Source organism: Ceratosolen solmsi, unplaced genomic scaffold (assembly GCF_000503995.2).
Source record: "Ceratosolen solmsi marchali unplaced genomic scaffold, CerSol_1.0 scaffold43, whole genome shotgun sequence".
Lineage (NCBI taxonomy): Eukaryota > Metazoa > Arthropoda > Insecta > Hymenoptera > Agaonidae > Ceratosolen > Ceratosolen solmsi.
In genome coordinates, this window is record NW_011948431.1 from 1,384,024 (window position 1) to 1,409,245 (window position 25,222).

The following is a 25,222-nucleotide window of genomic DNA, read 5'->3' on the forward strand; positions in this document are numbered from 1 at the left end:
CACAGGTAAATGTAAAACAGATCAGCCATATTATTTTCCTTGGCTTGTCGACGATTTCTGACGTCGGCGAGAGCAACGGCAAAGCGAGCGAAAGGGAGCCTCTCTCGCGAAAGACGAGGACCCCATAATTAGCCGACGTCCAAGTTTTCGAACCCGGGCCATCCGTAACAACTTCTCGTCCTTTCCTTTTCCGCTTCCGATAGATTCTGCTTCCCGCGCGCGGGCGGGTAGCCGACTTAACCACGGGCAGCGCATTCTTGCGCTAATGCGCGCACGTGAGTACGCAGAGTCACATTTGCCAGTGGGCCGGCTCGCTAGTGACCATTCAGAGAGCATTGCACTCATCTGGCTAGCGATTTTAAGTTCAATAGACCGAGATGAAGGCGATGCGCGCTTGGAATAAATAAGCGATCGGTTTCAGTAGTAGAAGGTAGCCGAGCACTACGAGAGTCCTGTCCTTGGGACGTCTTTTTACGTTCTCGTTAGCGGGCCCATTTAAATTCAAGAGCCCCCCCCCCCCCGTTCAATTCAATGGGCTTGCGAAATTTTTCGTAATCATCTGTCGTTACGATAGCTAGAAAAGGATTTTTATTTAGTACGTGACTCTCGTTTAAGCCCACTGATTTTCTCGTACCGCGAATTATTATTTATACGCATTTTATACGCACATACACACAACGGCAATTTTAATTGAACGTAATTTTTAATAATGGCCGGCTATGCCGATTCAAATTAATGCACAACTAATAACGACTACCGTCCCACTGTGCATTGATTCCATACGAAATACGATAACTTGATCGATAAATGCCAGGATAAGTAAATAAAGAAAATACATGCCCCAGCAGGTCGGCAATATTTCAAAGCTACTGCGGGCAGCAAATCCTGGCTACATCTTCGTTTTCCTGGCTATGGGTACAAAACAAATCACGATCGGGCTTAATTTCGTAACGTAGCCGCAGTCGGGTAAAGCCGCGAAGACTCCTTGTCCATGGGGTTGGGTATAGTACGCAACCAACCACCATATCGCGGCGCTGCTCTCTACTCTCGCATTAATTTAATCGCACGAGCCACTCGCAGTACGCGTGCGTGTTGTGCACCCACGGCTCACCCCAATTCAGCTGGTAATAAATTGGAGCGCGTTGCCGAGCTGAGCTAGCGCCTCCTCCGCAATTGCCAGAGAACTTTAGAAATGGGAACATCGACGACGCCTCCGAGAGGAATGGTCGAGCCACTTTCCGTACGCGTCCCCCGAAACGCGGCTTTTTCGTGCCGCTCTTTTTCCGCGCCGTTACGGACCTCTTCAAGCGAAATGGGATTTTTAATATTTCACCGAGGTCGAGTGGTTGTTGGCCGGAGTGTGAGGGGAGATGGGGGTTGGGGAGGCGGCCGCGGTTGCTTCGCTCGGAGATGCATTGCCGGGCGGATTAAATATTGTGCAAGTATCGGTGTCAATGTACTTGAGAGAGTGGCATCGGGAATAACCGGCGATAAGATGCGTATGTGCTAACTGACGGCTTATTCGTTTACGAAAAATTATGAGAAAATTTGTGAACGTTCGAAAATATTGAGCGACGCGGTAAGTAAACGTTGGTTCTAACAAGCCACGCTATATTCTAAATAAAAAAAAAAAAAGTACACTCGCATTGAACTTTTGAATACTCTGTGTGCTTTTGTCATTCCAAACGAGCGTGCGGTTACTTGTCGAATAAAGAGAAAATTTAATTTTAAAGTTTTGTTGGACTATTGTAGGTGCGAGGCCCAGCAACGATTTGCCTATTGAGCTGATAAAAACGCGCAATTTATGCGCCTAAAGGGTGCAAAGTATTATCAGAAAAATTTTCATAAAAAAAAAAAGAGCTATAGCTCGAGTTTTAGTAAACTACTCATTAATAGGCTAATAATTTCATCACACAAGATAAATCTCTATAATTTTGTACAATTGATGTTTTATTGATTTGGCTGTTTTGGTTAGTAAAAAATTATGCATATCGAGTAGGTCGGAACGAAAGTATCGTTATCTGACTTGAACTTTTTATTAAAACTACAGTGTTAAATCCAAACTCGTGCCTATAAACAATTTACAAGGACTGGATACGACACGTAGATTCATAATAGTCCAAATAATGTGTCTGGACATTATTGTCACATTGTTCACATATGCGTAGAAGTTTGAATATTGAAATTAAAATGCAAAGTTTTTAAAACGCAAATAATATCTATCAATTTACACTGAGATCATAATTTGTCAAAAATTTTAAAGCGACGATGAAGCCTAGGACGATGACCACCCAAAGTGAAGGACAGACACGAGTGACTAAATGCCACAATACAATATTATAGTATGATTACAGTATTTTCGTTACGAAATCCTTGAAATTTTCAAATTAAAATGGTAATCACTGCGGCCAATTCAATGCTATTTATGCACCCAATTTATTTAACGTTTTAATGTGGTAACATTACGGTTTAAGGAAACCATTTAAGGAACAAAAAGGAATAGAAAATCAAAAGAGATTACGAAATATGGGCGAAACGCCATTTCCTCCATTTTCCAGTAAAACCGTAGTATAATTCCAACCTCGATGAAAAGTAATTTCAATAAAGAAAGACAAAATGAAAGAACTGCTAAGTGAACATATAGGCACACACAGGTTTTCCATTAACCACTCCTTTCATGTCATTCCCATTTTTGCGAGCGTCCCCCAGCACGAATTTTTACTATATTCGACCACTCGTATTTCCGACAGGAACGGGGAAGGTCATGGGGTACGGATATAAATTGTACGCGCACACGTGTTCAACCGACAAGATGTGCGTCTATATTTAAAGGGGGGGGGGATGGGTGGTGGTGGTGGTGGTGGTGGTGGTGGTAATGGCTTTCGCGTATATGGAACACTCTTTGCAAAGTCAAACGATTTAGATTTAACAACCGCCGAGGCTTACTGTCTCCGAAAAAAAAGAGAAAAAAGCAAGTATTTGAAAATAAATGCGAGTATTCGCGCGAGCAGCACCTCCGATAAAAGCTATAAATATTGATGTATTGATATGTATTGATATGTATGTAAATAGCTATAAATATTGATATATATGTAGTTAACGCCGTAACCATCGGAATAATGTTTAATAAAATGATACTTTCGGTCACTTAGGCATAAATAAAAGATGAACCATTGAAAGCATTAATCGAAAGCAGAGTAGTTGGTACCTAAACATTGCATCGTTTCTACTAATATGATGGAGCAAAAACAACATTATGGTAGTATTCTGTTGTTAATTCAGTATTTACGATACTATAAGTCACAAATTTTGCCAAATGTTACAATGTACTATTTAAATTATAATAAATATAAAAATAAAATGTTTATAAATAAATGAATAATAAATATAAAAAGATTCATAAATAATTTATTAAAAGATTACAAAAAACGACTCTCCTATTAGCTAATGTCACGAAAATTTGTATTGTCTTCTTACTGTTGATTGAAATATTTGAAAACTAAGTGTTTAAAAGCATAATCAACTACATGTGTCACAATTATAAAAAATACGTAGATATGCGAAAAGCCCTTTCATGGTGGTAAATTAAAATAATATCACATTTATCAATCGTAATTGCGGTAAAATGTATTCTTTTATCAGTCTCTCGAGTACTCTCTATAATCCACAAAAGAGAATCGATTTATCGTAATTCGTCTTTTCATTTCATTATACATAAATATCTAATCTACAAAACTCAATATTAAACATAAATGTATAATTGCTGATTATTAATTTGTTTGCACTGCGAGTCAATTATTTTTATGATGCATATCCACAAGTATTACAAAATTCATGAAATGTCTCCTTCAAGCAAATTAATATCTAACGTTCGCGTGAGAATATTACAAAATTATCGTTTAAACTATGAAACACCTAAAATCGCTTATCGATCATAAGGGGCGGATTAGATTTTTTTTTTTTAATTCATTCACACGAGCGAATAAAAACCAGTCCAATTAATGTAACACCGATCATTTTTATTTCAAAACACGCAAATGAATTTCTATCAGAGAATTCCGTCAACTCATTTGCATACAATAGATTTGAATTTCAATAGAGGAAGTAAATGCCTAAATTGTTTTGCATGAGCGTATTATTTAGTATTGCTTAACGAAATTGTTGAAGTTTCTATTAAGCTAATGGCTTCATATTCCGCGCTTAGGAGATAGGCTATATGTGCTTGTAAAAGCAACGATAGCTTTATTTTCGTAAACATATATGAATTCCTTTCGTTAGTATTTACAGGTTTGTAATCATCTGTAATATAAGGATCGGATAAATATTATGTAAAAGATAACTTGGTCAGTCATCAAGAAGAAATGTTAATAAGTTTTATGTACTGTCACGAAAAAAAAAAAAAAAAAAAAAAAAATATATATATATATTACAATTTTAAATTAATTATAATTAAAAATGCTATGGGATGGGCTATCTTATGTATGCCTTCGATCTTATTTCGATAATCATAAACGTGTAAGGACAATAATAAGAAAAATATTTAAATTAACCTTTCAGGTACATTATCTCTTTCGGAAATATCGGCAGATTGGCAAAAAGTCTTAGTAGTATACGAATTGGCGTCGAGACAACGGCACGTTTTACACAAGGAACCAACAGAAGCCAAAGGATAAACTAATACATCCTCCTCTAGCAGCATAAATTTGCGCGAAGTAATAATTACTCGACGCGCCAGATACACCGGACAGTTCATAAAAGGCCCGACAAATTCTCGCCTCATCGTTTTAAATGAGAACCACAAGCATCGATTACTACGTAAATTGTCGCGTCGCACCAGCAAAATACATAGGGGTCATAAATCAGGCGTTAAAGTCTCCTATCTTGTCTCCTCGGCTATCTACGGGCAACAATCTCCCGGCGCACTCGTGGGAGTAGAAAGAAGAAGGGAGGGCATTAAAATTCTAAGGGGAAGTAAGACAGGTCGGAGAAATCGCGGCACTGTAGCAATTGCGCAATAGCCGATTAAGTACTGCTAAGGTGAAACAGCAGGTGAAAAGGTATCGAGGAAGTATGGTAGCTGACGGAGTAATCTTATCAGGTCAACCGGCTACTTATTATTTCTTGATACAGTATGCGCCGCTAATATAATTATCTATTCATGGTGCGGCTGGTGCGGCGCATCGCTGATTACGAGGCATAATGGAGCAGCGGCGGTGACTCGGGAATTTTTTTCGTGCCACGATGCTGCGTTCAATAGATTAATAAGTGGCCACTCAGGGGTCACTGCCATTCCCAGCTTTTTCAGCCTCGACGGTCGCTGAATTGATGGATATGTGAATGAAAAATGCCATGAAAACCGGCAATGACGAGGGCCGAGGGAGAGAGATGCAACTTGACTTGGGAGGCCTCCGAAAATTCTTTAAGCAAAAACTCTTTCGACCGTTGATGTTAAAATAGAACTTGTTCGCTAAAACTCAAGACTCGCTTATCTCCCCCCCCCCCCCCCCCCCCCCCCCCCCCCCCCCCCCCCCCCCCCCCCGCCCCACCACCGCCGCCGCCACCATCAACCGTCTATCGCGCACCCTAGCGAGCGTGTTTTCTCATTCTCTGGTATTTTAAACTTTTGTCTTTTATTAAATCAAATATACGTCACAAGTAGCATTATTGAATAACAAATAATTTATTGTGATATATTATTCCGACTGTATTTTTGAGTTCTTATTGATTATATTAAAAGCCAGCATTTAAAACTCCAAATTATAATTGTAGTAAACACGTGTTAAATCAATGTCAAACTTATCTTTAGGTCACTGACAGTATTTCGATTTATCTCCTCCTCGGAATGATTATTTAACTTGTAGAGATAGATTTCTCATCAAGATCGCAGAAATCATTATGCTACATAAATTCAATGAGTGTATGTTCCATAGAATCGAGCGCATTAGCGATTCTAACATGTCAATTTCCAATTAGATGAACTTATATTAATAATAAATTTAAGAAACGTATATTATTACTTACGAATCAATTGTATTTTTGTTAAAAAAAAATTTATGCTCAGTGCGCCAATGACGTCGAAGAAGAAAATTATAAATTTAGGAAGATAAAAATGATTAAAGATATAAAGAAAGAAGGAGAATGAGAAGCAAGAGAAAGTTTTACATTTCATTTGTCAAAAATGAGGAAAGAGCGTCATTAGACAAATACAGACACGAGAAGAAGAAGAAATATAAGGCGAAAGAAGGCAGGAGAGTTAAAGAGAGAGGGAGAGATGTTTGCCGACGAGAAGTGCGACGAACCCAACGCTAGCATTCAAGGTCTCTTTTATCTCCAAGCCTTTTTATCCTTTCATCTGATATTTTCATTTGGAACGATTTATTATTGAGGAGGGGACGCAAGAGAATACGACACATTTGCGAGCATTCGCGTTTCATCTGACGAATTAAGAAAGAGCCATTTTTATAAGCCTATTAAGAGACCGCGAAGTGTAGCGAGAGAAAATGTATGGAATGTTTAAGCTATATTCCTCGAAGACCCGCAACCGATGTCTTTTCATGGGTATTATGGCACTGTAAAGTCTCGAACATTCTCTGTATGTTAATACGATATTTCAGAGTATGAGGCCCTCGTCATTTTTTTTTTCTTCAATCTTTTTTCTTTATCTTTTTCATTTTCAATTTTCTTTTTCTTTTTCTTTGACAATGTAAAGAATTTAATTCTATAATTGTATTCTGTATGCCGTGCAGCTGATAAGATGTACCGGAACACTATATAACTTTATCGCAGCAATGATAACCATCTAACGCAGATAGCCAACAGCTGCTGCTGCGTGCCAGATTTTTCTATGAAAATTTGTTTAAATTCTGTTATCGAGCTAAGCAAATAATTTTATACATCAACCACTCTATGGGCAGATTGTTTTTATGAATGAATTGATTATTTTATAGAAGTAGGTGTAATCAAAGTGCCGAAATAAACTAGACAAATATTAAAAAATATTCGTTTATTGTCACAGAAAGCATAATTATTTCTTTAAAGATTTTATTTAAAAAAACGTTCTGCTAATCCGAGTTTGCTATTATCGAAGCGTCGCAGACGTCGCTCACTCGAAAAACAAAGCTTATCGAAGCTTACGGTGACAGAAACAACTATTTTTCAAAGCATTCGGATCGAAAGAAACGAACGAATCATCAACGACTCGTCAATCCAACGAAGAATCGTTTTCGCTCGGTTCGTCTCCCGTTCCATGCATGCATGCGCGCACACGCCGATGCACAAATAAATAAGCCCGACACAAAAATGTTTTCACTCGCATGTTGAGAGAGATAGACAGAGAGAGAGAGAGAGAGAGAGAGAGAGAGAGAGAGAGAGAGAGAGAGAGAGAGAGACACACACACACACACACACACAACAATCCCGCTTCCCTAATGAATACGAGCTCGTAGGGTGGCCACTCGAATTAGAAGTGGCCCCGTTAAGGCGACGAGAATCTCACTAATATACACGCCCGGTGGGTTAAGATGCGCGCGCTCGCTCGTTTATATTTCTGGACTTTATGACCGTGTTACCGTATGACAAACCGCCCGTCCACCACTAGGCCGTTCCAAAAACCTATTTTGGGAGCCCCGGCATGCGCACTTTTATGCATTATTACAAGGATGTTTTGTAGGTAACAATTTTGCACGAATGCGAATAATGGACTCGGCAAAACTGTATGCCGTATTAACATGTTCTATTTCTACGGGTAGGCGAACCACAGACTTTGCCGCCGTCACTCCGGATTCACAGCAACGTTTATTAATTTTTCCGAGATTTAAGCGATGTTGCTTTGTGCTTTCGTACGTCACTAAAACGAGCATAAATTTTTGATGCACGGACTTGACGCGCGTACAGCGTCGCCGTGCAAATTCTTTGGCCACCATCGCCAACAATTTCAAATGTGACTTGAATATTACTTCAAATTAAATAGGACGTAATTGAATTTAAAAGAATTATTATACAGAGAACGGTAATTCAAAATTCGTCCTCAAATATTGCCCTTTTTATATTCTCCGCGTACTGCGCCAACTTCTCTTTGTTTCTCGAAAACTAAGCAATGACAATTTGTTACGACTCCTATCTCTCTACACACACCAACCCCCTCATCCTCCTCGTCCACCACCATCCCATCACCTTACCCACACCATCATAGTCGTCGTTACATTTGTCAAAATATCTTATTCTCCATCTTAGATACACGTATGTCTCATGCTCGCTTAACCTAAGTTTGCTTTTATTTTGTCCTGCCTTTTCAGCCAGTGCAATGAAAATATTTGCCCGTAAATTTTACACCCGTACATACACCACTTATTCCTTATTATGTGCTTCACTGCCTATACCATTGACAATACCCAAGCTTACGTAATACCTGCTGGTAAGTAACGCCTACTACAAAACACACACAAACACAGCTGCTTCGTTACATAAAAGTATAAAGATACTATTATCGTAGGATGCATATCGCTCCCCAAAAATATTCATCTATATTACACAAGCAAGGCATCTCGCGTACAATTGTTGAATATCAAATCCAGTAAAACAAAAACAAAAAATCATGTAATTCCAACCCCTCTTTCTCCGACATTTAAAAATATGCAAAAGCTGCTGGGGATGCACCGCGTATTCACGCGGTTCACGCTTAACACGCGAAAAGGAAGGAAGCCCGTAGATTAGGCTAACTTCCCCGCGGGATGCGTCTCCCCCGAACCTCGTATTATACATGAAAAGGAGAATAATGGGAAGGCGAGGCAGCGGTGCGCGTCGGTGCCGTGACGCGTGCTTGAGTAAACGGAGGTGACGACGACGACGACGACGGCGACGGCACAGCACGTGCGCGATCTGCCGGCCGATGATGAACGCGCCGAGCCCCACCCTGGCAGACGATTTAAGGAGTTTCGTTCTACGGCCGAACACCCGCGTGTCACCCCTTAGCAGAGACGGGGACGATGAGCGATTAACTGGTCGCCCGCGTGTGGAAAAGTTAGCCGGGCAGGGGAGTGAGCGTTGATCGATGGAGAAGCGCGATCAGTTAAAATCTTTATTTGATAATGGATCGAGCTAAACTGCGTATCTTTAGCCCCTTTGCCACTCGATCCCTCATACTTATTGCCTCTTCCTTTTAGTTCGTTACGTCTCATTCGATGAGCATGACATTGACTTAAATGTAATAGAAATGTAATAGACGACCACTGTAAGAACACGAAATTGTCAATATCTCGTATTGTTGAACTGCCGTATTTATTAAGTATTTAATATTATGGGCTTACGATTGAGATTTACAAATAATATGCCATTAAAAATAGCAAACAAACCGTTTATCAGACTTATAATCGATTGATTTTTTAATTAATTTGTTTTCACAGAACCGGATAAATTCAAATTCAGCGATCCACCATATTATAAATCTTATACTCTTCAACATTAACGATCTATGTACGTACATGCATATAATTAATTTGAAGTTAAATTATTATCAAGTTAAATATCATGATTATCTATTGTTACTAAATTACATAAATTGTTTTAACAAATGTTCATTCATAAAACATTAAGGAGCATAAAGCAAACAGCTTTTATGTACTTAATATATAAATTTAATATATTCTACATCTAATAAATTCATAGATTATTTTTATCTATGAGAAAACTTGGTAATTCAATTCTAAAACTTATTATAATTATTCAGTGAGATATACTTTCACAATGCCTATATTAATAATGAATTTCTTTTCGAATGCTGAATGTTAATTAATGTAAAACAGCTAGCTTAATTGAAAAGCAGTTCCAAATTACTTTTAGACCGATCCTTAGTAAACTTATAAATTTAAGTTAATACCCCTGAATTGAAAAGAGCCTCTCATAAATTATCAGTATCATCTAAATGTATACAATTCGTTTCATAAGTGCTCAAAAATATATAGATATATTCATTTTTCCTGTACGAAATAATAACAGGAAGTGGAAGTCCGAATTAAAACATTTCAAATTATAAAAAATAACTGCATTTCCAGTTAATATTATAGAATTTTTGTAACATTTTATAATAATAACAGTTTAGTATTTAAAAAAAGAGGGGAAAAAAAAAATGAGGAGGAATGAAAGGATGTAACGTGTACAAAATCTTATAAATATATCGGGTGCTTCTCTTAAAAAATTTATATCTCCATCACTTCAATACCACAATAATTTAAATAACATTCTTAGATATTTTACTATATAATTACAAAGTCATTCGTATAATATAAAGTTATTAGGAGTAAAATAAAAAAATATAATCTAAATACTTATTTGATTATGAGAAATTATTGCATGCAATGGTCATACATAACCACACTTTTTACATATGCTACATGTAGTAATAATATACTATTCAAGAACTTTAATTTATATTAAAAAGCAATTTTCCATTAGCATATAAAATAAATCAAATTGCAATTTGAAATTAAAAAATTATAACCGAATAAAAACCACATATTATTGTTCTGTCCGCATACACAGACGCCGCACGCGTGCACAAAATTAAACTTATGTTTACCAAGAAAATTACATTTTATCAAACTTTAACTGCTACAATTCTCTCAAAATTGGCACAATATTCGAAATGAAGCTTAAAACAAATAATCGTGAATGAATGCAGTTGGAGTTTTAATCAGAAAGTTTTTATTTACTCCTATTTGAATAGACGCAATAAACTCATTACAATAATTTTTAAATAATTTTTTAAAATTTTTATATTAAGAGTTCGTATTATTTTTAATGTTATAAGGAACTCTATTGTTATGGTGAATAAAGTATGATAATGGAAAGTAAATTTTGTCAAACTGAGAATAAAAGAAACTAGAAAAATAAAGACTAAGCACAGAATTGTGAGAAGAAACTCACGTTACTCTTTAACTTCTCACACCTAATGAAGTTTCACGCGTTCCGCTCTCGTGTAAAGGATCGATTCTGGATGCCTTTCGGTGCACTTGGCGAATTAACGGCCCTAGAGTAAAAGGTTAATTGTGCTTGAACCAAAGGAGCTCTTGAGCATTCGACAGTCATTGTATTATTCACTTGTATGAAGAAAAGTCGTAAAAGCGGATATCGTGTCGATGAGTCACAGATATTTTTGTTTTTATTCGAATTAGCAAAGGTACTGCAGTATTACAATAAATAAAAGGAACGCACGAGCTCGTCAGCAGTTATATTCTGAAAGTACATGACAAAATTTCTAAATTTAAAAAAACATTGCATTTAACATATATATATATATATATATATATATATATATATATATATATATATATACATATATGACGACATAAGATGTTCAAATCGCGGTTATTTGAAAAAAAAATAAAAAAAATCGTTATGCATTAATCCAACTTAGTATATGACTCGGATGTGAATTACGTACATTACGGAGATATGTTCAAGACGATTGCGCGCGCAGAAACTTTTTCCCACGAAATAATGAAAACTCGCGCAGCTCGGTATGCACGTTATGCATAGGTAAACGCCAGCTACTACAAGCCTAACCTAAGCATTGAAATTTTATACAAAATGAAGGAGAAAGGCAGATGGCACGTTTAGAAAGGCGCCTTTTTAGCAAGAATTGATTAGGATCATCGGAGAAGAAACAACGAGAATGTTGACTTCTTTGTGAACAATAGCATTATATAACTTTTTGGTTTTTTAAAATTTATTTTATTTTCATAATCTGTTAGGAAATATTCCATGATGTTATAAAATGTTAATTTTTCTATGGATAATAATCTTTAAATTATATGTATATAGCGAATTTTAATTGGGAAGGCAATTCAATAATCGGACATGAGAATGAATTATATTAAATTGCAATTGGAACTAATTTAAATAGACATATAACCAGGTTGTTGGTTAATAGTAAATACATGATACATTTATCCTTTTGAGAAATCTATATTGTACAGCTTGATTGAAGTAAACACGAATGAGATCCATTAGCCACTTTCATTTTCCAAACAGTAATATTAAATCTGAATTAAAATTTAGATTTCCTGCATGCTTGAGACGATTATCGTATAATTCCTTATTAAAAATTACACGATTTTCGTTTAAGAGTAATCATTGTCACGGCATTAACAATATACATTGGAATTTATAGAAATTTACTTCATAATAGTAAACGTTATGAATTCACCTTTTCATTTCACGAATTAACGATAATTGCAATGTAGCACAAAAAAGCGAAAATCATATGAAAAATTAAAAAAGAATAATATTTCGAACTATATGAACAATTTTATCGGTATAATTTTTCGCTACTCATTATGTTTGAAAATATTGAAATATTTTAATTAGCTCTTAATGTAATGATTTTAGATTACTTACTGAAATAGAGTTGGATTTACTGAACATGAACAATAATAATATTCAATATTTTCGAATTGCCTAGTTATCCAATTTTATGAGTTTTTGAGTTTTAACTTAACCCTTATATTAAGAAAAATGCATAATATCAGGAATTGCCCTCTTAAAAGATTTTAAATCTAAGAATTGAAATATTATATTATACTATTTAGAATGCAAATAAGATAGTTTTGAAATAATAACTTAACATTGAATGAAAATATGTTTATTATGGCCGAACTAGATAATATTATTCAATTAAAGTGAATCCTGGAGATTAGACACTTTTAATTGTCATTAGAACGCAATCGTTAAAAATTTTGATCAATTTAAAAAGAGCAATAAAATAGATGTTATAAAAAATGTAACAAAAGCCCATTGAAATTGTGAAATTGAAGAAAATTTTTCATTTTGTTTCATATGGTACGTATTTTATTATATATATTTTTTAACAAAACAAGACAGATATCGCGTAACGAAGCATTTATATTTTAGCAAACAAATGGAAAAGAAGCTATTTGGAAAATCGTTGATTATTCGAAATCCAAATCATGAAAAACAGATATATAAATATATATATATATACATATATGCTTCTCTTGCATATGTTTATTTTTATATTTAACACACAAAGCGAGTTGCAATTTGTATTTTACTCTAAACTCAATTTCGATTTTACATTATTTTTCTCAGACAATTAAAATTATTATCATTCTTTCTGATGCAATTTATTGCAAATGATATTCTATCTTATATTTTTACAACGATGAATAAGATTCTGATATTTGGCTAATGTTGAAAAAATGATAATTATCTGAAATATCGTTAGGATAATTAGAACGCAATTAACGAAATTGAAATCACGTAAACACGTCTTTGCCAATGTAATTTAATGAGTTAAATAATTCGAGCAATTATAAAAATTATAAAAATGCAACATTTAAGGTCGTGTCTCTGCCACTAGTTATCACAAATTAATTTCACTTTTCAACGAATCTGCGTATTAGTAAACACGTTATATAAATATGTAATCGAATATTGATTAAATACGCGATAAATGAAAATACAAACATGTACGTACTTACAAAAATCTGAATATTAATACAATTTTTCATTCATTTGAAATAAATATAATGCAATGACTAGCTATAATAAATAGTACTTTCGTGTCTTCGTAATGTGAAACGAAATAGCAGGTTATCTTCATCTTAACAGAGGAATTGGGCAAAAATGAATGAAAATGATGACCCACTGATATAAGTAAAATCTTCTCATTCTACATTCCCCGTTGAAAGTAAGTTGAGAAAGCTCTTGGAATGTATACACGAAACGTCGTAAACTGGTGGTGAACAAAGGCATAACGTATGTAAGGCTTCACAGTCCTTAACGCAAAACTTCTTTCGATCCTCAACATACAGATTTTGCAGCAAAATCCATTCATATATTAATAATTAGAACAAACGAAACCCGACTGAAATTACAATGTTTTACCATGACTGCGCGCACCGTTATAAATAAGTGAATTACTACATAAATATTTGTTTACGCTAATAAATTTAATATCCCCCATTAAAGCACGCGGAAAAGAAATTCCGGATCTTTGTTTGTATGGCAGAAAGTAAAAATGTACCCTATTATAAGCGCTCGAAAGCGAAAACATTTCAGGACACAGTCAGGGGGAGGACGTACATAGAGACACGCAGTCATATACAAAAGAAAGAGAGCACTTTACGTGCCCCTTCTTCCGTGAAGAAAAAAAGAAAGAAAAAAATTGACTTCCGATCCAGGTTATCAAGTCAGTCACACCTAATACGTATATAGAGAAGGAGAAAACAATACGAATAGTAAGAAGACGCTAAACACGTTCGTGAGAGCGCCGCTTTCGAAATACATGCGATTTCTGTTCGATTAATACCTTCCTTCAAGAGACAAAGCCGCAAATTAATCACAAATCCTATGGATATTAATGAATAACACTTTGCCGTCGACAAACGCGTATGGATTGTTGTCTGTCCAATGAAATATCCGCGACCACGATAATGGAGTCTGCCTCTCACGTCGAGCACTCAGCACACCTTTAACGCGTTAGAATTTTATTTGTATACAAGGGCCAGACCGAGGCTGACAACACGAAAGATATCTCGAGGCCGAGGCGATTTCGTAGATTCTTTTCGTAAGGCAGGAATTTACGCGCGAATCTCGTCCCAATTGGATTTCGTTACTCGAGCACTAGCCTCCGATCGATATAAATCGCGGCTTAGCATAAATCCACGATGTAGATGGTAGGATGGCAGGAGAAGGGCTCGCCCCGAGATAAGAGATGGGACTGGCCCAGGCACGGCCGTGGAACGACATCGTTACCATGAGACCTCGATGCTTTAAATGGACGACGCTTTGAATGGCTGTGCTCGAGCGAGACATCCTCCGAGTCTCCCAAGTTTACGAAAACCAGCGAACGGCCCAAAATATTTTTTTATCACGGCCTCGGTCGAGTCTCGTACATCTCATGACGCGGCCGAAGATTTGCGCGCGTGATTGATGCCCATAGATCGAAAATTATTTATAAATTTTCTTTTAACTAGAAAGTTAAGCGGCTTTCCAATTGATAGCAGCACCGGCTGACAAATTATACTTTAACGAGTTCTGAATTTTGAGACAAACATCCAGTACGCATGAGGCGCTTAGCCCAATAGCACACAAGGATATTCGAAGCGACTCGACGCGTTCGTCTTCTCTTTCTGCCTTTTCAGCGCCGGAGCCAGGTAAAGCGGAAAAAAAATATGCAATGGGCGCTTAGAAGACCTGACACGCGCTCTCATAGAGTGAAGAGTAGCATGAGTGGCTAAAGAGGGAATTCAAAACGACGAAGCCAAAGAGATGAATAGTTTGCAAAAGATTTACGGTAGAATGCGCGTTCAAAAAGGCCGAGGCTCGCCTTGAGAAAGCCATTTTAATAATGTGCGATTTGCTGGAGTCCCCTTTGAAATTTGCCTGTCAAATCATTGCTAATATTGTCCAGATAATACGGCAACTGTGTACTTGAATATTGCCGTAACGCCCAAACAAAATCTTAAACGCCAATTATATTTTCTTTTCTTTCCAAGAACGTTCTCTATAACTGAATCATAACTTACACGATACAGAATGACTTTAAAATACAATTTTTTAAAGGAAAACTTGATTTTGCACAAGAGGAATTGTAGAAATAATCCTAATATTGTAAATTCCGGGACTGCATAGGAAATCTTCTGCAAAGCAATCAAATTGTTTTTTCCTCCTTGAAATTAACAACCACCGTCAAACATACGATAATACATGTACTATAATATTATATGCAAAGAAAAATGATTATCGCTCGTTAAATAATTATAACGACTGTTTCATTCGATAGATCCTATGTCTGAATCGTCTTGATTATTTGATATATTCGAGCTATAATTGAGTTGAATAATCTTACACACACCGGCTATTTTTTTAGCAGATAATTATCTAATGGCATTTCGTACTTTCAGTAAATAACGACGAATAATTAAATACAAATGTTGAAACATACTGTATATGAATTATCATAAATTTATAATTAAATGAAATCGATTGTTCAAGTGAAATTCACTTTAAGGAACATCCAATGAATACGACATTTCAACAATAAATTACAATATGACAAATTCTCACAATCACAAGGAATTAATAAATAAAGAAAACAATCCACGTCGGAAATCTATAGTTACAGCAATAAAGTTTTCGTACTCATAAAACATTGTAAAGGAAAAGATTGAAGCATTATAGTAGATGCGAGAGTATCAAGGATAAAATGGCTACATAGAGAACCATTATTAAGAGATTCTATTTCTCTCGTCGTGGTTCTCAATTAGCAACGAAGCACTACCCGAAGCGCATTCGGAACACCCGTTCGGTCGATTCGACACTCGGCCAAACACAATCATTCTCTCTTATTACATTAATCTCTCTTTTCATCTCTCTTTTCATCTATCTATCCATCTATCCATCTATCCATCTATCCATCTATCTATCTATCTGAGAGTACTAACGGAGACGGATGGAGGAGAGAACTTGAGATCAAGATGGCGAACAACCAACTCAACTCACACTACTATATCGTTTTCCACGTTCCTCTCATCTCGAATTGGACAGGACATTCTCGAACGGCCTCAATCTCGGCATAATGTAATACGTGGGTGCCGGGAGCACGAGGAGTACCCGAATAAAAGACAACCGAGTCCCCTCTTCCTGGTGCGACGCGACGGCGCCGATGAACCAACGCCCTCACGCCTCCCCTTCCCACGGTCACATCATCCAACCACCGAACCTAACCGATGTCCTGGCGCGCACGTGTGTCTCCAGTGAATCCTCGGGGAGACGTTACGTTTACCTACACCGATCAAACGTCTCGCCCGGGACGAAGGTACACTGTTCTGTCGAACACGTGTTTTCGGCTGTTCAGATAAAATGGCCAATGTACATTTGACGCGTTGTTACTTTAGCGAAGATACTTTAATGTGCGATATTTTTTATCGTTTCGTTCCCTATGTGTACAAAGTTTCATTTTTTTTTGTTTTTGTTTTTTATTAGATTAAATTTGTGTCCCCGACTCGTCAAATTTCTGATAAAGAAAGTACATTGTTTAAAGAAATCCTAATTAATTAAGTGCCTAACTATGTTCAATAATGGTTAAAACTACTCCTCGGAAATAGCGGTGTTTATCACTTATTTCAAATAAAAAATTATAGTCATATACGTATGTGTGTATATATATATATATATATATAGTTTATCAATAATTGTTTATAATGATGCTTTTAATCGGTTAAGTACTGATAAACTTTCTGATAGAGACTCTCTGATACTTCTTTGTACAAAACATTACGCATGGTTGACTCCATGATTTCATTCGCCACGAGATTAACATATTGAAAAAAACTAGCGCCAATACTATAAATTTAATCCCAATGACTGCAGTGCCATTGGAATTAAGTGAGGAATTAAAAGAATCAGTTATCATTCTCATTGAATATAAAATTTTTTCATACACGAATATCCACCTGCTCCTCGAAACTGAAAAATTTCCACAGAAACTTTGAATAACGGATTCTTATATTTATCGATTCTAACAATCTTCGGCTATAAATTCTAAAAGAACGTGTATATATGTGTATTTATTATGATAATAAGTAAGTTTCTAGCAGCTTACAAAACAGCAAATAAATATACAAACTGAAATAACACAAGATTACGGCATTCTCAATACATTGTAATAAAACCATCGCGTTTAGAGAATTGAAGCCTATAAAATACAATGTATTTTACCATGTTTTTTAACGACCAACCATCAACAAAATCTAACGTTATGCTAATAAATTTCTACGATGTATTCTACATGGTAAATAATATTCATAACTTAGCGCTTTAAATATCTATGTATTCCGATATTATCCGGTGATAATTGAGGCAAACGTTTAGACGAAATGAAATTCATCTAATCTGAATTCTTATTCAATTTAATTGATCGATACTATGCACGAGAGTAAGCAGAATTGGCGGGGCATTAACTTACTATCTGAAATATGTGTACAAATTAGTTGAACATACGAAACAGGATTTATCTATTAATTCCGATTGCAAGGACATTTGCAAAATTTGATATTTAGCGTTGGTGGTAAAGGAGGGTGAAAGGTGGGGGGAAAGAAAAAGATAATGATAATGATAAATATATATATATATATATATATATATATATAGAGAGAGAGAGAGAGAGAGAGAGAGAGAGTTGCGGATTGGAGATTCTAATGGAATACTGCCAACACTGTAATTGAAAAGCGGCAGTATCGTTGGTAAAAGTCAAGAGAGAAAGCTTGGACGCGGCAAAACGCTATCGGTGCTGCTAGAAAATTCGCAAGCCATGCATCCTTGCACGCTTCTTGGTGAATTGAGGAGGCGACCGAAGGACGAAACGCGACATCGGCCCTCGCCACTCTCTTCCACGTTAAATCCTGTGTGACGCTTCGGCGATGTTGCGCGCGTCAAAAGGAGTCGTAGACAGTCAAGCAATCGGTGCGTAACAAACAAGTGCCGTGGGGAGTAGCTACGACGAGAACGACGAGGACAACGACGAGGATAACGAAGATGACATTGGCGTGGGTTTTCGTCGTGCCACACACAGGCTCTGCTGCGCGGCTATCGATTGCGTGCGCCCATTTTCAAAATGGCGAGGGGGCCTATACAGCGCACCGGCGCGTGCACACGCGAGCCTCGACCGGACGAAAATCGCCGGTACGCCGACCGCGGCCGTGCCGCCGGCACACGGCACCTTTAACGCGTAGCTATGGTAACAGCACCAAAAGCCCGCTTTCTCACTTGGGCGAGCGTGCGCGCAAGGAGAGAGAGAGAGAGAGAGAGAGAGAGAGAGAGCGAGAGAGAGAGAGAGCGAGAGAGGCCTTGTAATACGAATACGAGAAATGCTTTTGCCGACTGCCTTTTTCCCAAATTCTCTTCGCTAGTCTCGCCGATTGCCGCTGGTTTATGGCCAGTCGGCCTACCCGCGCTGTTTGCAAATAATGAAAGATTGGTCGAGATTAGAATTCGTCCGTTGGTAATATTTCAATATTTTAGGGGAAATTTTGCCAAAATAGTAGGATACTCGGTAGTTATTCGATAACGACACTTTCAGCTGTAATTTAGGTTATGTTAGTTTAATATGGACTCTAAGCCGACCATATAGTTACCATATATAGATAGACCAATAGAAGGTAATAATATTGGCGGTTAAGTAGTTTCGAAAAACTTTAATAGGCAGAAATATTAATTAGTCACTGCTTATACCTTAGTTCTCCATACATGCGTAGATCTATTACTTTTATTTAAATACGATTCGATATTTTCAAATTCAAAATATTAATTAGTTCGTTATATTTATATTTATATATATATATATACGTGCGTTTACGCAATTAATAACCGATTGATACACGTTTGTTGAAATGGTGAAATTCTTTTAAAATTTACCGATTCATTCGTATGTATATGAGACACGCAAAATAGATAAAAATAAATTTTACGGCCAAATCTGAAAGCAGGAAAACGGTTACTTTTCCGCGTGTTTGCAACACTAATTTGGAAGGGAAAAAAAAACCACACGTCCCTGGCTATTGAGGAATAAGCGCGTGCAAAGGGGAGGAAGAAGTCGAGTCGAGTCGAGTCGAGTCGAATCGAGTCGAGCTGTGGAAAGAGAAAGAAGATCACCGTCCTGCAACGTATAGAGAAGTATCTGCAAAGGATCGAGTAAAGAAGTGGCGTGAAGGACAAGCGAAGAGCAGGAAGATGCGACGAATCCTAGAACGTGGGTCTCGCTGAGACGATGAAAGAGGATGAGAGACTGAGAGAAGGCGACGGACGGTCGGGGGGGGGGGGAGTACAACTACCTTACGAGCGCGTCATCTTAAAAGGAATGGGACGTGATTCTTGCCGACTTTATATTTCTTCTATTACATAGCACGCGAGCCTCGTATATTTCGCCGTTCTCTCTCTGGTACGTACCTTCGGTGCAATTTAAGCGACACGAGGGAAAAAAAACCACGACTTTACGAGCAGGACTTGTCGCGCTTTCCGCGCATAGCATCGCCACCGGCAAGGAAACACCGCCAACACGCTCATAACGGTTTTTCAGCGGAACTTAGGCGAAACAAAGGACGAGCGGAACAGTTTCTAATGCATTTTATAAAGCGCGAGCGCGCGGAACAAGGGTTGGCGTGTGTTTGCGTTCACCAACTCATCCACTTGGCTCGGAGCTCCGCCGAGCATAAGGCCGAGTGGATAGAGAGAAAGAGCGAAAACGGGCGGCGACGACGGCGTCCGTTTCTACAAAGCAAGCGCACACTCACTCACTCACTTACTTACTCACTCACTCACCCACTCACTTGCTCTCTCCCTCTCTCTCTCTCTCTCTCCCACTCTCTCGAGCGCCAAATCTCCCCACCCCTCTATCTAACTCCCTGTCTATCTCTCACTCGTTCACTTATTTGCTCTCGTGCTCGAAGGATAACTCGAAAACGCTGGTCTCGGCGCGAAAGCTTACCTCTTGATGTCGTGGATATCCTCCTGGAGTGTGCGCGCTACTCTTCGTTTGGCCGAGAGCGGGCCGAACGTTACTCTTCTATCTCTCTTTAAATCTCGTTCGCGCTGTCTGTCCGTCTCTATCTCTCTCTCTCTCTCTCTCTCTCTCTCTCTCTTTCTCTCTTTCTCTCTCACATACAAATACCCTTTGGCCCTTATTCCGTGTGCGAGTTGTAGAGCGATTAGCTCGACCGGGACTCGGCGATGATCCTAGTAAGGCGGAACAATTTGCCACAGCCGCTCTTTCACAATATTATCAAAAATGCGTATTCACAAGGAGATTCTCGGCTCTCGCTTTACAAATTCACAAGTTCACTGACAATACTCGATCTTCGCTTGCTGGCACTAAATTGGCGAGCGCTCGTCGTCTCACTTACCGGCACAACTACTCCAACCGCTTGGTAAACACTACACTCAACGGCTCAACAATAATGAGAAAAAACTGGTCGTTCGTTGGCTTTAAATAAAAACGGGTGAGGGCCGAGCGCCAGGCTGCTTGGCTCATGCACGCGGGTGGACGAGGATGCCCGGTTGCGTGTGTAGCTGCGTGCGCGCGCGCGTGTCTGTCTCTGCGTACGTGGTGTGGACCTCTGTCAGGCGAGGAACGACGTCGGGGAACGCACGCGCGAGCAAAAGACCTGTGCACTCTCCGCGACGGCCGAGGAAAGAATGAGGGCCCGGGACGCCACCGCTGGCTCTCTTCTTGCTGCGCCCGACTCCCGACTCGGCCAACCGACAGAGACAGACAGACACTGTTGCCCCGTGTGTGCGCGCGCGTGTGTGGGTCGAGCCAGAGAGGGAGAAGAAAGCAGGAGAGACCGGCAGGGGCGGATACGGCGCGCGCGCGACTGCCAGCCGCTATCTCTCTTCCCCCCCCCCACCCAAGCCCCTCTACCCAAACGCCGCCGCCGCCACCCCCCCACACACAAAAAAAAAGGAACCCCCGCCCCGCCCCCGCCACAACGTGCCACCTCTCGCTCTCTCGCCCTCTCTCCGACTCGCACTCTCCCCCCCTCGCCGATCCCGGCCGTGGAGCTTTTGCTTCTGGCTGTCACGATCGTGCTGGCAAACCTGCGCGCGCGCATTTTCAACCTAGAGATGGAAATATAACCGACGGTGATAGAACGAGAGAAACCGGGGGAGATAGAGAGATAGAGATAGAGAGATAGAGATAGAGAGAGAGAGAGAGAGTGAGAGAGAGAGAGAGAGAGAGCAAGATAGATACGAGACTAGCGAGCGAACGATCACTGGTGGGGATGGGGATGGGACAGTGTATGAGTGCTCGGTTGAGCGAGTATGTGTGATTGTAAGTTGAGCGAGAAAGGGATAAGGAATATCAAGGAGAAGAATAGGAAACGGGACGGAAAGGCAAAGCTGTGTATTCGTGGTACCGGGGACAAAAGTGTGAGAAAAAGGATAGTCGCGAACGACATAGAGGGGGTGAGAAGAAAGAGAGAGAGAGAGAGAGGGAGAGAGAGAGAGAGAGAGAGTGAGAGAGAGAGTGAGCGGAGAGCGGGCGAACGAATGTACTCTTCTGCTTCTTTCGGGAAAATGGGCAAGGATATCTATTTTTTATCGTTTATCATCGTTCGATACTTATTTTTATGAGATAGCTGTGAGTGCATCTCCCATTCCACTAAATTTTCTTTCCTCATCCTCTTGCAATGAAAGCTTTGACATTTTTTTTTTTCACGATACCCTTCTAATTCTCTAACGTAATAACGTATTTGATGAGTCATTGACTTGAGATTATATATTCGTTGAAGCTGCACTCTCTTGCTGCTCTCTTTCTACAAGCCATCGCGCACACGCGCACGCACAAGCACACTTTCAAAATTAAACTATATTAGAAAAAGTCCATACGAACATTAAAAGTTATAGGCATCTACATTTTACGCAGATGACTACGTAAAAATTATACGACTCTTGAATGATATATCGAAGTATTAGAGAATCAATTCAAGCAACATTTCTAGTTAGGATGATAGCAAGTAAAGCTGGTGCTTTTACGTGAATAACCTATCGAGCAAAAAAACAGGATACGCGCTGAAGAAATTTTCGGGGGAAGTGTGGAAAATGTATATTAGAAAATATAGTTTAAAATGCAATTGCCCGAAAATTTTAAATAAATATTCAGAAATAGAATATGCAATCGCAAAGTGCGTTCAACTAATTTTTTTAATTTTTTTCGAAAAATTGCCAAATCGTGAGAATTAGAATAGCAAACGCACAAAGGCAATTTCTATCGAGCATATTATATATGTGCGCGCGCGTGTGCGTGTGTATGCGCGTGGGTGTGTGGATGGGTATATATATATATATATATATATATATATATATATATATAGAAAAAAAACTATGAGAAAATAGCTATTTAATACAAATAAATCCTTGTAAATTGGTATTTCTCAACATTAGCCACAGATAAGAATCAAACAAAATCCCTCCTCATCGCGCAATATTAATGGTTTAATGAGACAAATAAAAATCTAGTTTAGAAAGATTGTAATTTTTGCGAATGTTTTGTTAGCAGTCAATTGAAAGAATCGTTGGGCATTTGCCAAATTATATATATCATAGTGATTAGATATTATAACGACGAATTCACCAAATAAATAAATAAATAAAAGCCATGGGGAGGGGGGGGGGGAAGAGACGGAAATTGTATGGGAGAAAAAAAAAATGATAAAGTGCAAAATTTAATGAAATAAGTAAAATAAGCTTGCGAGGGAGTGTGTGCACGCGCAAAGGAAGAACTTAAAAGCAAGGAGAAAAGGAACCCAGAATAATTTACGAATTAAACAAAATAAGAGAAGTACGGAGACAGAGAATTAAGAAATACAAGTTTGCTGGAGCAAAGAGGAAAGGAGATAGAGCGAAGCGTGGGAGAGAGTGAGAGAGGAGAAGAGGGACTGCGAGTGGATGCGCGCACGCGTCCGTCTGTCGGGACACGGGGCTGGCTATGCGGCATTGAGGCTTCTAGGGTGGGGCCCTCGGACGAGCGGCTACTCACCTATCATCCTTTATCTCTCGCTCGCTCTCTCACTCTCGTGCGCGCGCGCTCGCACCCTCACTCCATTCCCGGTCCCCACTCCTCCCTGTCGCACTCACTTACTCACTCTCGTTCCCACCCCCCTGCAGCGGCTCCCGCTCGTAGGATACACTGAAATATACTCATAGGATGGACGCGTTGCTTCCTCCTCCTCGGCACACGCACGCCGCCACCGAGCACTAGATTCTGCATCACGTGTCCCCCCACACAAGTGTCCGTGCGTGAGCGCCGGGATTACAGAAGGATATGTATAGGACGAAGAAGTATAACGAGAATCGATCCTCGTAGCTGAGAGATCCTCGCTTTAAGGGCCATACCCTTTCTCTATCGCTCGCTCGCTCTCTCCCTCTCTCTCTCTCCCTCTCTCTCTCTCTCTCTCTCACTCTCTCTCTCTCACTCTAACTCTCACTCTCCGCGCCCCCGCCCTTTTGGTCTTCCTCTTTTTCTTTCTCTTGTTCGTTGTCTTTCTCTTTTTCTTCTATTTCTTTCTCGTCTTCTTCTTATTCTACTTCTTCTTCTTCTTCTTCTTCTTCTTCTTCTTCTTCTTCTTCATCTTTCATTCCGTAACTAAATACGATCGTCGAGGCTCCCCGGCAAATATTTCATATTTTTCCGTGGCGCTTTAAAGGCTTCCGAGGAATTTTACAAATACTCTCCTTCGATCACTGTTGCCGGAAATCTAAAGATGAGCCTGCCTGCCTGCCTGCCTGCCTGCCTGCCTGCCTGCCTGCCTGCCTGCCTACATCCTTGCGTCCTGCCTGGCCCCTAACGCACTCCGAGTCCTTGATAAAAATATTCAGCTTATTGTCATTCGCTGGCTGGAATTTATCGTCTTTAAGAAAGTTTTCTTTTTTTCTTTTTTTTTTTTTTTTTTTTTTTCCACGTATGCGGGAATACGCAGGGGGATAGCGGGCCGTTTTTCGAATTAAATGTTCACTTGGGCTCGGTCGCGAGTGTCGGGCAAAAATTGGCTTTATCCAAGGCATTATCGAGTGCGCTTTTAATATTTGCTCCAAGTTTGCAGACCCAAGTGACAGGGAAAACAAATTGAGCTTATTCAAATAGCCCAGCTACATAATAGCATTAGTAGAGTCCCAGTTCCCAGTCTATATCTATCCATTCGATATTTGATTAAACGAATGATTCATAAGGTAATAATGATATTAATATTTCATTAGCGTCGGTGCTCCTGCAGTCCTAATAATATTACATTACATTGGCTTTTGCGTACAGCACACGTACTTACAAATATAAGCCCCGACAAACTTCGTGCGATCGTTTACCTGTTGGAAATACAGGTTTTCAGAAAACTCATTTAAATTTTTTAAAATCATTTTGTCTGATAAATGGGCGAGCTCCGATATAATATTGAAATTTAGCGTTAATATTGCAATGACTCGGCGTTTGCGTATTTATTAAAATATTACTTTATGATTATAATAATTTGTTTGGAAATACTATTATCTCTCATGTTTTGTTAATATTATTAGAAACGCGCATGGTTTGAAATTATTATTGCGATATCCATATAGTTAATCAAGCTGCGAACATGAGAAACTCCTGTTCTCAATTTTACATTCAAACGATCGATATATACATACATATGTGTGTATATATATATATATATAT

At 38.7% G+C, this 25,222-nt stretch overlaps 1 protein-coding gene across 3 annotated transcripts in view; it reads right to left on the reverse strand.

Annotated features, from left to right (window-relative positions):
- Positions 1-25,222, reverse strand: part of LOC105364162 (proteoglycan 4) — a 119,905-nt gene that overhangs the window by 88,497 nt on the left and 6,186 nt on the right. For 2 of the 3 annotated variants that reach the window (XM_011502034.1, XM_011502032.1), the window contains exon 1: positions 20,504-20,645. The exons of the other annotated variant lie outside the window; for it this stretch is intronic. The gene's annotated coding sequence lies outside the window, so the exon portion shown is untranslated. Of the gene's footprint in view, positions 1-20,503; positions 20,646-25,222 lie in introns of those variants that run through there. 3 annotated transcript variants of the gene reach the window in all.